This window comes from Puma concolor, chromosome A1 (genome assembly GCF_028749965.1).
Source record: "Puma concolor isolate L17-30 chromosome A1, mPumCon1.1.hap2, whole genome shotgun sequence".
NCBI lineage: Eukaryota > Metazoa > Chordata > Mammalia > Carnivora > Felidae > Puma > Puma concolor.
In genome coordinates, this window is record NC_141667.1 from 222,588,550 (window position 1) to 222,599,508 (window position 10,959).

Consider the following 10,959-nt stretch of genomic DNA (forward strand, 5'->3'; position numbering starts at 1 on the left):
AAATAAACATAAAAAATAAAAAAGGCTGTGAAGGCACTTGCTCAGCCACAGTGGACACAGGCTGCCTGCTGACTCCTTCCTGGATGGGCTGCGAGCACCCCCACTCCAATGACTACAAACTAAGTCTATAGACGCCCCGTCCTTTCTTTTGAGGTCCTCCCCACAACCACCCTAAAACTCCCTTCTACCCAATAGTGCCAAGTAACACTCATACAAAATCCAGGTTCAAAAAACAACAAAATTCAAGTGAACGAAAATCAATTCCACTTTGAACATTCCACAACCTCCTTGAGCTTCCTGGAGGCACCTGGGGCATCCCAGCATCGGATGGAGGTAACAGCATGGAAGACAGAATCACTGTCCTAGATAAATCAGCCATGGGGCCCGCTGAAATGAAGCATCATGAAAAGATGGAAGGAAATCATCTGTCTCCCTCTGGGAGAAAATAGAAGGCCAGAAAGCACCCAGAAGGGAAGGCCAGGAGTCTGCTGTGACCAGCAGAAGGAGCTAGGAACAGACACAAGTGCGCAAAAACCACCAATCTGCTGATCTACATGTGTCAAGGCTGGCCCTAGGAGCCACTGGGCACTGCTGTGCTAACTCTTTAAAGCTCGGGATATAAGTGTGGTTGTTGAAGTTGAACAAAAGCCAACTGGATCCTTTCTGCTGATGAGTCACCATGTTCCATGGCCTAGGAGTCATGAGACGACATCACAGGAACCCCTCTACCCATGTGAGAGCGTGAGTCTGAGGAGCAAATGGGAAACAGTGCACGAATGTGCCTTCAGTAGAAATCACCGCATAGGAATGAGGTGCCAGTTAATATTCACGTCGGGTAGGCAGGAAGCTAAACCAATAATTCTCAAAAGGTTGAAATTCCACATTGACCTGGGAGATCTGGAGAGTAGAAACCCCCGTTTTACCTCTTAGTGTCCACATATTGTTGGGGTCGATTCCCACAAGACATAAGGCACATTTACAGCACCTTCTGGCCACATCAGGAATGTGGCAGGAGTTAAAATGTTGCCCCGACACCGCACCTCTGTAATCTTTCTCCTCAAAACCTGTAACTCCAGTCTAATCATGAGAAAAACATCAGACAAATCCTGATTGAGGGACAGTATACAAAATCCCTGACCTATACTTCTCAAAACCTTCAGGCTCATCAGAAACTAGAAGAGTCTGAGAAACCATCACAGCCAAGAGGAGACTAAGGAGGCACGATGACCAAATGCAATGTGGTCCTGGATGGGATCTGAGCACAGAAACGGGGCAGTAGACAAGAACGAGGGAAAACTGAATAGCATATGGACTTCGGTTAATAATAAAGTACCCATATTGGTCCACCGGTTGTAACAAATGTAATAAATGTTAACGAAGGGGAAACTGGATGCGGGGTAAGTGGGAACTCTGTACTAGTTGTACAACTTTCCTGTGCATGTAAAATTATTCTAAAATATTAGACTATTCTAAGATTTTTAAAAAATGTTGCCCAAGGAGATCATGCCAGATCAAAGACAGACAGCAAGATGGTAATGAAGTGCAACAAGAAGCTGAGGAAGGAAGGTCCACTCTGATTTCCTCCCCCAGGCCCATTGGAGACATTGTGCCAGAAACAGCGGGCTGGCGGGCAGGGACTTCGTGTCAGTAAGCATTCGTTCCCTCCAGCAAGAGCACCACGGCCGGATGTTGACTTCGTTGCCGTCCACGCGTCTGACGGGACCAAGCCAGTGTGTACAGGCCACTGATGTGAACACGACCTCACACCTTCCTGGTGCCCACAGTCACCTGACCCGGCTGGCCTGCGGTGCACACGCTCAAGCCTTCCTGCTCAAGGGAACCCTGCACCCAACATGCAGCCGGGACCACTCCCTCCATACTCTCACTGCTCCACGGGCCTACGCCCCGATCAAAGAGAAGTGGGTACCTTGGAGCAGAGAACGTAAGGGTGGGAGTGGTAACAGCATTAGTACGAAAACTACGGATAACACAACAGTCTCCTGCTGACTGAGAGCTACATGCTCGATGACACCCTGCACTGCCCATGTCATGGCACACACAACGTCACATCCGTCCAACAGAAAACTTTCTCTCTTTTTAATGTTTTATTTATTTTTGAGAGAGAGAGAGAGCACTAGTGAGAGAGGGGAAGAGAGAGAGGGGCGGGGGGACTGAGGATCCAAAGCGGCCTCTGCACTGACAGCAGAGAGCCTGATGTGGGCTCGAACTCACGAACCATGAGATCATGAGCTGAGCTGAAGTCGGAAGCTCGACCGACTGAGCCACCCAGGCGTCCCCAGAAACTTCTTTCAACAGAGGGAGTTGAATGAAGGGACTGGTCCCCAGAGGAGGAAGGCGAGGGCTCAGCTGGGACCAGCCAACAGCCGAGGGATGACGAAGAGCAGGAAGCTACCAGCCTAGGCTGGAGGAACAGAGGAGGTGGTGTGGCCTGAGCCAGGCTCGCCACCAAAAGGAAGAACCTCAGAGCAGTCCGGCCGTTGCCAGGGAAGTCGAATGTCCTGCTTCTCCCTTCTTCCCACCCACCGATCTTCCTCAATGGCCAAACCCGGCCAGCAGCTGGCTGATGTGAAGGCGGGAGAAACACGTACTCGGGGGGTCCGCGCATCTACTCCCCGCCTGCCCCCTCTGTGCTGCGGAGCTGAGCCGGCAGGCCCCGGGGTGGACTCCCACGCTTCCTGCAACTGCTTGTCAACCACATCATCCCTTCCAAGACCGTGAGGGGCTGCGTCAGACTCTGTCCTCTCCCCAGCTCCCAGCACACTGCCCGACATAGGGTTCACACTCAAGCATATGATCAAATATAGAGTAATATCACTCCTACTTTTCAGTTGGGGACACTGGAGTTCAGGGAAGCGAAGAACACTGCCTAAGCTCACAGGGCTAGTGAGCAGACAACCAGACTCCGATCCGAGCCCAGCGCCTTCCCACGCCCCACGTTTGTGTGGGGGCTGCATGCGCTAGACCAGATGAAGCTATGGAGCTCTCTCTTTCATAAACGGGGAGGAGCGGCTGATCCCTGGCAGAGCCTGGGGGGGGGGGGGGTACACTGAGTCAGGGACAGGACACCACACCACGGGGATGAGCGGACAGGCCCTGTCAGCCTCGGCCCCTCAGAGCTCTCTGCACCGGATGCCACTTACAAACACAAGAAAAGGAGTCTCCACTGTGTGAGCTCCAACCCCACCTTGGGTACGTACATGGGGAGGGCTGGGGGCAGTAAATAACGGGCTGCCTCTCTCCCCAGCCCCGGAAACACGTTTGCTCCCTCTTTCCAGCTCTATGCTCCCAACGGTGGTGGAGGTGGATATAAGGAGGGCTCACTATTACAAACAAAACCATACTGTCACCTTTTTCCGTATCAATCCACTTTGTCAAAAATGTAGCTCAAACCACAGCAGGCTGGAATCCAGGCAATCCCTGGCCCGCCTGTGGCCTATTAGTATTCTTGTTGCGTCCCGCAGCAGCACAACTGAAAGTTATCAGCAGGCAGACAGCCAGCTTTCAATCTCAAGAACTGCAGCCCCAGATCGCGGCGGCACTCACGCATTAGAGAAGATTTAGAGACCCTCATGCTCGCCGCCAGCGCTGAGCCTCTGTGCGGCATCTGACGGCCAGAGACCACAGACGCGTGGTGAGAAGAGAAAGAACGGGGCTTGCTTTGAAAACGTTATTTAAGAAATAATAATAACAGCCTTCAGGAGCAGATGCAAAATACTCCGTTCTAGATTGGGGCATTTTTTCCTTCTGGCCAAGGTCCAAGCTTGAGGGGGCAGGGGGTGCTGCGTCCCCGCCCAGTCCCTTCCCACGGGCCCACCCGCTGGAGCAGAGGGTTCCCCGGAAAGAGGAGGAGACAAAGGCAGAATGGAAGGGAGGACAGAGGGACATTCTTCAGTGAACGCAAGGGGCCCCTTCCGTCTTCTCCTTTCTGTCTCCAGCTCCTAGCATGCAGCCTGACATAGCATTCACTCTCAGACATATGTTCAAACACAGAATGATATCACCCCCATTTCTCAGAGGAGAAAACTGAGGTTGAGGGAAACGAAGAACACTGCCCAAGCTCTCTTTACAGTGGGTTTTCCCCGGGTTTTCCATCTGGGGGCCAGCTTCACGGGGTCCAACCCGTGTAGGTACGCAAGCCCCACCCTCGGAAGGGCCCCACACTTTCAGGGTGGTCTGCCTTCACCGTCTTGAAGTGTTTAATACTTTTTACACGGGGGCCCACATTCTCATTTTGCGCTGTGCCCCACAAATTATGCAGCCAGTCCTGGCTCCGACTGTTTTAGGAAGGGGAGAGCACAAGATGTGGGCCAGCTCTGAAAGCTCTCGTGAGGACGTGGCTCTCGTCAAGAGCTAACTGTTGCCTGTTTATTGGGAAGCCACTAGGTCAGTTCACAGCTTGGCTTGTGGTGCCCGAGTCCCCCTCGATGTGTCTCACTGACCCAGGCTCCTTCCCTGGTGGAAATCCCAAGAGAGTCACAGTCAGTATAACATCTCTGCAGCAGGGACTGGCCCCCGCCTGCTGCCTCACAGGCAGCCCAGGGCGTGGGGTCAAACCCAGCACGGCTCCAGCTCCCAGGGGGGTTGGGGGCTGCCTCCAACGCAGAAGCACCAACACAGGCCACTGCCAAGGCCAGGGAGCTCGGGCAGCAGTTTGGCCCCCGCAGCAGCTGACGAGGTCGGTGTGCAAGAAACCCCCAGCAGGAGGGGCAAAGAGCAGCTCACCTGGTTACCGCTCTCCCTGATGATCTCACCTTTGGCACCTCCTTCCTGGTCTCTATCTCGACACACCGGGTGAACTGTGCCACCTGGTGGAATTCAATGAAACCATCTGTGAGTTCTAGCGACAGCTATGGCCGTGGAGACCAGCTTTTCCAAATGAATTAAGACATACAGGCTCGCAAGAAGAATACCTGAAACTGAGACTATTCTGGAAAATCTAGATGGATGGTCCCCACAGTTAGGGCAGCAGGTGTAATAGTGAAGGTGATCCTGGAACCCGACCTCCTGCCTATATGGGCTGACTGATGGGGCACCCAGGAGAAGGTCCTGATTTTTGTAGGGGTCGGAACACATCAAGGATAAGAAGTGTGGGTCTTGGTCACAGATGCGTCCCTAGCATCTCCCATAGCACCTGACACACAGGTCTCAACCTGGTTGCACTTTAGACTCACCTGGGGAGTTCTTAAAGCTCCAGATGATGGGTCTAGGCCTAGGTATGTTTTAAAAGCTCCCAAATGAGCCTAATGCTCAACCCGAGTTCAGAAGCACTGGCCTAACATGTAGCAGGGACTCGATTAATATTTACTGAGTGGGTGAGTCCATAAATGGCACTTAGACTATTCCAGCAAAGACGATACCGTCATCAATCAAAGTGTAAAGGGGGAATTCCTCGGCTGTGGCAGTTAAAAAACGATCATTACAGAGCCTGGTTTCTTCACTTAAAATAGCCCGCTTTATTAAATGGAGTCTGTTTCACGGGACGCTATCAGCTAACCACGTAACCAGCCTCTCTCCTTCTCCCCAAACGCTTCCGAGGGATCTCCCAGTTGCTGAGATGTACTTATTCCTCGCCCTGACTGGGTAGATAATGAAATACAGCCCAAATGGTATAATATTGCCCTGGAAAATGCCTAACTTGATTTTAGAGGGGAAAAAAAAAAAAAAAAACATCTTTGAGCATCTTGAAAAGCGATAAATCCCCAACCTATTCTCCAACTTCTGCTGGAGCATCCGTTTTTCTGGAGAAGAGTCTCCGGATAGACACGGTGGCCTTTTCTAGCCCCACAGTGCCATTGCATGACCCAGGGCAGTTGAATTCGTGCAGGAAATTCTGGTGTTTACCCAGAGGAAGACTTCAGCTGATGGAAAAATTGACAGGGAACCCAGAGAGTCTTTTCACAAAATCAAGGTTAGGGAAGAGAAATAAGAGGTCATCTCCAGCTGCTCTAAGCCTGGAGGCTGGACCCCAGGAAGGAGGACTCTCCAGTTATTCTGGGGGCACTGATTCTTAAGTAGGGTCCACAGCCAAACTGCAGTGGACTCCCACTCTCCTCCCGACGTCCCCCCACAGAGGCTCAATGACAACACATGAGGTGGGTCCCAGTTCTACTGGTGATTCAGATGCCCAGGGTTGGGAGCCCCTCACTGCTCTTAATGATGTGTGGCCGTGACCCGAGCTCTCCTGTGAATTAATTAAGAGTTGAGGACAGGCTCCTCCGGTCACGTGCTCTATCCACCTCTAGCTGGAAGCTCAATGCCCATCTCAGAATCAGCAGCTGATTACCGCGGGATCAGAGTCAACTCCTGGCCATGCTGGCTGGGCCCTTCCTGACCTGCCTGTGACATCGGGCTCTCTCCCCAGTGTGGAGCTGCCACAGGCTGACCTCGAGTGGACACACAGCAGGCTGCTCACCTCGCTTGGCTATTTCAATAGCAGTCGCTCTTCCAATGCCACTGTTCCCTCAAGTGACCCAGAAGGCTATTCCAGGAATTTGGACCTCGAAGCCCTCAGGCACAAAGTCCTTAGCCGCTGGTTCACAGCCACTCCTGGAAACAGCAAGCCCAGAGAAAGAAGGACTATAAGGAGCCAGGAAAAGAAACCCCTGCAGGGAGAAAGCCTAGTTGTGAGGTGGGCTTGATCGCTCTCTCTAGCATATCACACAGCTCCTTCCTTCCTCGCCTCCCTGTTTCCTTCCCTGGTCTCAGGAACAATGCTGCCCTCTCAGACTTTACATTTCCTCATCACTGGCTTCCTGAACTTTCAAAAATATTTGGAGACCCTAACAATCTGGCATCCAAATCAGCTTTCTCTGACTGCCTCTGAGACCAGAAGTGCCCCCCTCCAAAAAACAACAAAAAAAAAATCCTCTGATAGATGGATTATTTTCCGTTTTTCCAATTTTGAGGGGAAAAGAGGAGGAGCGTAGGAGACCATTAGCATCATGCCTGTTGTGTGGCAGGACAGGTGTCCCTACTTAGCTACAGAAGGACGGGTGAGGTGGGGGAGATTTGCAAGTACAGAATGAAGCTAGAGGAAGGTCGTTATTTGAGCTCGCACCGCCTCGGAGAAAGCAAAGGCTCCTTCAGGGCTACAGGGCGTGTGCTGCGTAACTCTAGGGGGCGCCGTCCAGATCACAGTGATGGGAGATTTGCATCTGCGTTAGAGCAACTTCTTTGCAGATGGCAGCAAAGCGCGCCGAGGAGGTGCTTGAGGAGGTGCTTTTCCTCATTTGCACGAAAGGATCACACCGCATAAAAGTAACCCTGAGTTCCTTAACTGTTTCTCTCTGCCTTTTGAGATACCTCTTCTACCTTTGCTTTCCTAGGTTTGGCCTGGAGGGGGATTAGCAGGAGGAGGCCCTGAGGGCAGAGCCCTCCCCCCACACAGGCAGGCTGGGGTCTCAGAGCTTGCAACTCTCACCCAAAGAGCCCAGTGATTTCTCCTGCTCTGCAGCAGAGAACGGGACTCTTTCCCCTGAAGATTCTACGCAAAGCCCAGCGCCCTCCCACACACGGTGTTTACACACAGACTGCCAACAGCTGGTCTCCCTGGTATAGCACAATTGCCAACTACAAGCCAGGACACTGGAGAGGAGGCCAAAGAATGTTTATCAGCCTGGGTTAGGTTTGGAAGTCCTTGCCACAGGGGCAGTCATGGCCCCTTGTCTCACAGCCAAAAGACCAGGAAGAATGTTCCCGTTCCCACCATCTGTAACTCACTTGAATGTCCAGGGCAGCTCAGAGAACACCCTTCCCACTGCTTCTGCTGCTAGCGGCACAGTGGGGTGAGCAAGACTTCTGACTCTTCCAAAGCTTCCTGCGAGGCTGACTTGAAGCTAAAAAGAATTAATAATAAGGGCTTTGGATCAAACAACCTGGGTTTCAATCACAGCTCTCCTTCTTAATAGCTGTGCGATCTCATGTGTTGACTTAACCTTTCTGGGCTCCTGTCTCCTCTTCTGCAGAAAGGGGATAATAAAAGCTAACTATTGGGCAGCCTGGATGAGATGATGTATGTAAGGCATTTTCTTACCACACTTGGAATAAATTAAGAGTTCAATACACAGCAGTTGCTATGTTACTATTATTCATAATGACATCAATACTCTCCATGTTCAAAACTGAGTTCCTCATTTGCCCCCACCCCCATCCCAGCCCTCCAAATCATTAGGGACTTTGAGAGCATTTTAAACTATAACCAAAGATAAAGCTGTAAGATTTGTTTTCTCTGATAATTGTTGGCGGGCAGGCGGGGGGGGGGAGGGGAGGGTCACTATGAAAGGATTTTCTTGCAGAAGCAAATAATTCCTCAAGAAGGGGCTAAGGGCCTTCTTCTAGGCTAAAGGGTCCTAGCCAGGAGAAAAAGTACTGGTGGGGAGCGAGTGAGACTTTCCCAAACCACAGGAGAGCCAGAAGTGCAGGCCACAGAGAACATACGGGGAAACCAGGAACCGCCCCAAAGATCCCCTCCTCCAGGGGCAGGAAGCTGAGGCTTTCCTCTGTGACACCTAGAGGAGACCTTAGCCTCCGGAAGATTATGTTGATCCTATTAAACACTAAGGCTTGCTGACGACAGCTCCTGTGGATTAAATCTCTTCCTCAAACTCCAGGCTGTGAGCCCTTCCAAGAGGGCGGGGCCAGGCTGGCCTGCTGGGCCTGTCACACTCTCCTTCTGTCCTTTGCCTTGGCTCTTTGACTTCATCGCGGGATCCTGTCCTCAGCCAATCTGTTGTGAACAATGAGATTTGGCTGGGTTTTTGGTTTTTTTTTTTTGTATCCCCCTGCCCTCTTTTGGGAAAGTATTTTATGTTCACAAACTCTTGATATCAGTCCCTATTTTTCAGTGTGAAGAGAAATAAATGACTTGCCTAAGGTCACAAAATGGTAGGTGATAAAGCCAAACGAGGGTTTCCATTCTTTCAACATCCCAACCTGGGGCACCTTCTACTGAACCAGTGAGGCTCAAAGGGTGCTCCCCAGACAGGTGGCATCAGTATCACCTGAGAACCTGTTAGAAATGCGTTGTCTACTGAGTCCACGGTTCAAAATGGGGCCCAGCCATCTAGGGTCACATGCCCTCCGCGTGATTTTGATTCAAGCTGAGCAACCACTGTGCTTGTGTTTCGGAACCTCTGAAGATAGGAATCACCAGGGGGCAAGCTCCCAGGCATCAGTTTCCCCCAATTTACCCAATAGGGAATTTGCATATGCAAATTGTAGCCCTCATCTATACCTGTCAGGGGCTTAGGGGTCAGGGGCTTAGGGGTCAGGGTTTGTTTGTTTTCTTTTTAATTGTCCCAGGTAATTGTCAGGTTCAGGCAAGTTTAGGGAACAGTGACTTGATGCTGTTGCATAGGTGAGCAATATAGGGGAACTTCGTAAAAATCATGGTGTGCCAAGAAAAAGCATTACAAACCCAAACTACAGACCCTCATATGGGGATGAAAATATTAGGAGTTGTCTTTCCCTCCCCCATCCACCCCCACTCCCATGTAAGAGTTCGGGGAGAGACTTTCAGAAGCCTGCTTTCCCAGGGCGAGAAGCTAACCCAAGCTCTCCAGGCTGCTGTGTAACATGGAAAGACCCAGCGAATAGTGGCCACTGCCACTATTTGAAAGAGAGAGGTTGCCATTTGCCAAAATCCAGTGGAGCTGGGCTGACAGCTCCGCTTCCCACCACTCTCTGCAGCCCTGGCTCCTGAGAAAAACATGCACTTTCCCCGAAAGGATGGGGTGTGGGGGAGGAGAGAAGTCAGCAGCAGCATGCTGCCTCCCCTTGGAACACGGAAATTTGCCGGCCTGCCTTAGGAACTCATAAAAACCCTAGTGCAGGGAGAAGAGGAGGTCCCTTAGATAACTGGGAGGCATGAGAATCACCTGGAGGATATTTATAAAATGTCAGTCTAGGCCCCAGTGCAGGGCAACCGAACTGGAATCTCTAGGGGCAGGGCCTGACGCTGGTATTTTAGATTCTTGCCCTATTATTCGGCCAGGATTGAGAACCACCGCGTTTCTCTAATTAATTCTAAGATAAAAACCACCTCTCTGTCCCCCGGAACGGGCCGCCTCTTCAAACCACAAGGTGGAGAGCCGGCTAGGGTACAGCGAGGGTGACCACCAGGCCAGTGAAACCGTCGAACGCCGTTCACAAAACTCACACTGGGTGCACGGCGGACACCCGCCCCGAAACCGGCGTTCGGAAAGTTCCAGCAGGAGCGAGAGGTCACAGTCCACAAGCTGCGTTTTATCGGTGAGCAAAACCACACGACTCGGGAAAGTTCTAAGCCGGAGTCCTCACCAACGATTTAGGGCGCGCCCCGCCCGGGGCCGAAAGCAGCCCCGCGCGGCTACCCGAGCACGCCCTGCAGGGCGCCAAGGTGACGCCCAGGGGACTCCGGGGCGCGCGGGCCGCCTGACGTCAGTGGATCCGGGCCCCGGCGCGGCAGAGCCCCGCCCCTCGGGGCTGGACCCCGCCCGCCGGGCGGCACGCCTGCGGAGGGCCCCTGTCACTCAGTCGGCCCAGTGGGATCGCGGAGTCGCGGGCGCGTCCCCGCTCGCCCGCGCTGAGGCGGGCCACGTGACTGCCAGCAGCCCCGCCCACCCGGCCTCCCGGGCCGTCTTACTTGGTGTATTCGCGCAGCCCTGTGGCAAGCCTCGCGGCGCTGCGGTGGACGGACGTGGTAGGGCCCGCGCTCCCGGTGTCCCCGCCCTCCGGAGCCGCCGGCGGTTACGTCATTCCAGTTATGTAAAAGCCGCGGGCTCTTCTCCACGGGGAACGCGGCGGAGTCTTCTGGTCCGCCCTGCCTCTCTGTACGGCTTTGTGCGGAGCGCCCACTCAGCCCCAGCCTCAGAGGGCAGGGAGAGGGGGGGAGGGCCCTGCTGCGGGCGGCACTGAGGGTCACACGGTCAACTAGGAGTTGAAACCGGGCGTCACTTGGGG

At 52.9% G+C, this 10,959-nt stretch overlaps 1 protein-coding gene across 1 annotated transcript in view; it reads right to left on the minus strand.

Moving 5' to 3' along the window:
- The window catches only part of LOC147584797 (uncharacterized), a 36,628-nt gene extending 26,321 nt beyond the window's left edge, over positions 1–10,307 (minus strand). The window contains exons 1-2 of the mRNA XM_086712733.1: positions 10,178–10,307; positions 4,744–4,826 (exon numbers count right to left, since the gene is read on the minus strand). The gene's annotated coding sequence lies outside the window, so the exon portion shown is untranslated. The remainder of the gene's footprint in view (positions 1–4,743; positions 4,827–10,177) is intronic.
- Between the last annotated feature and the right edge of the window lie 652 nt (positions 10,308–10,959).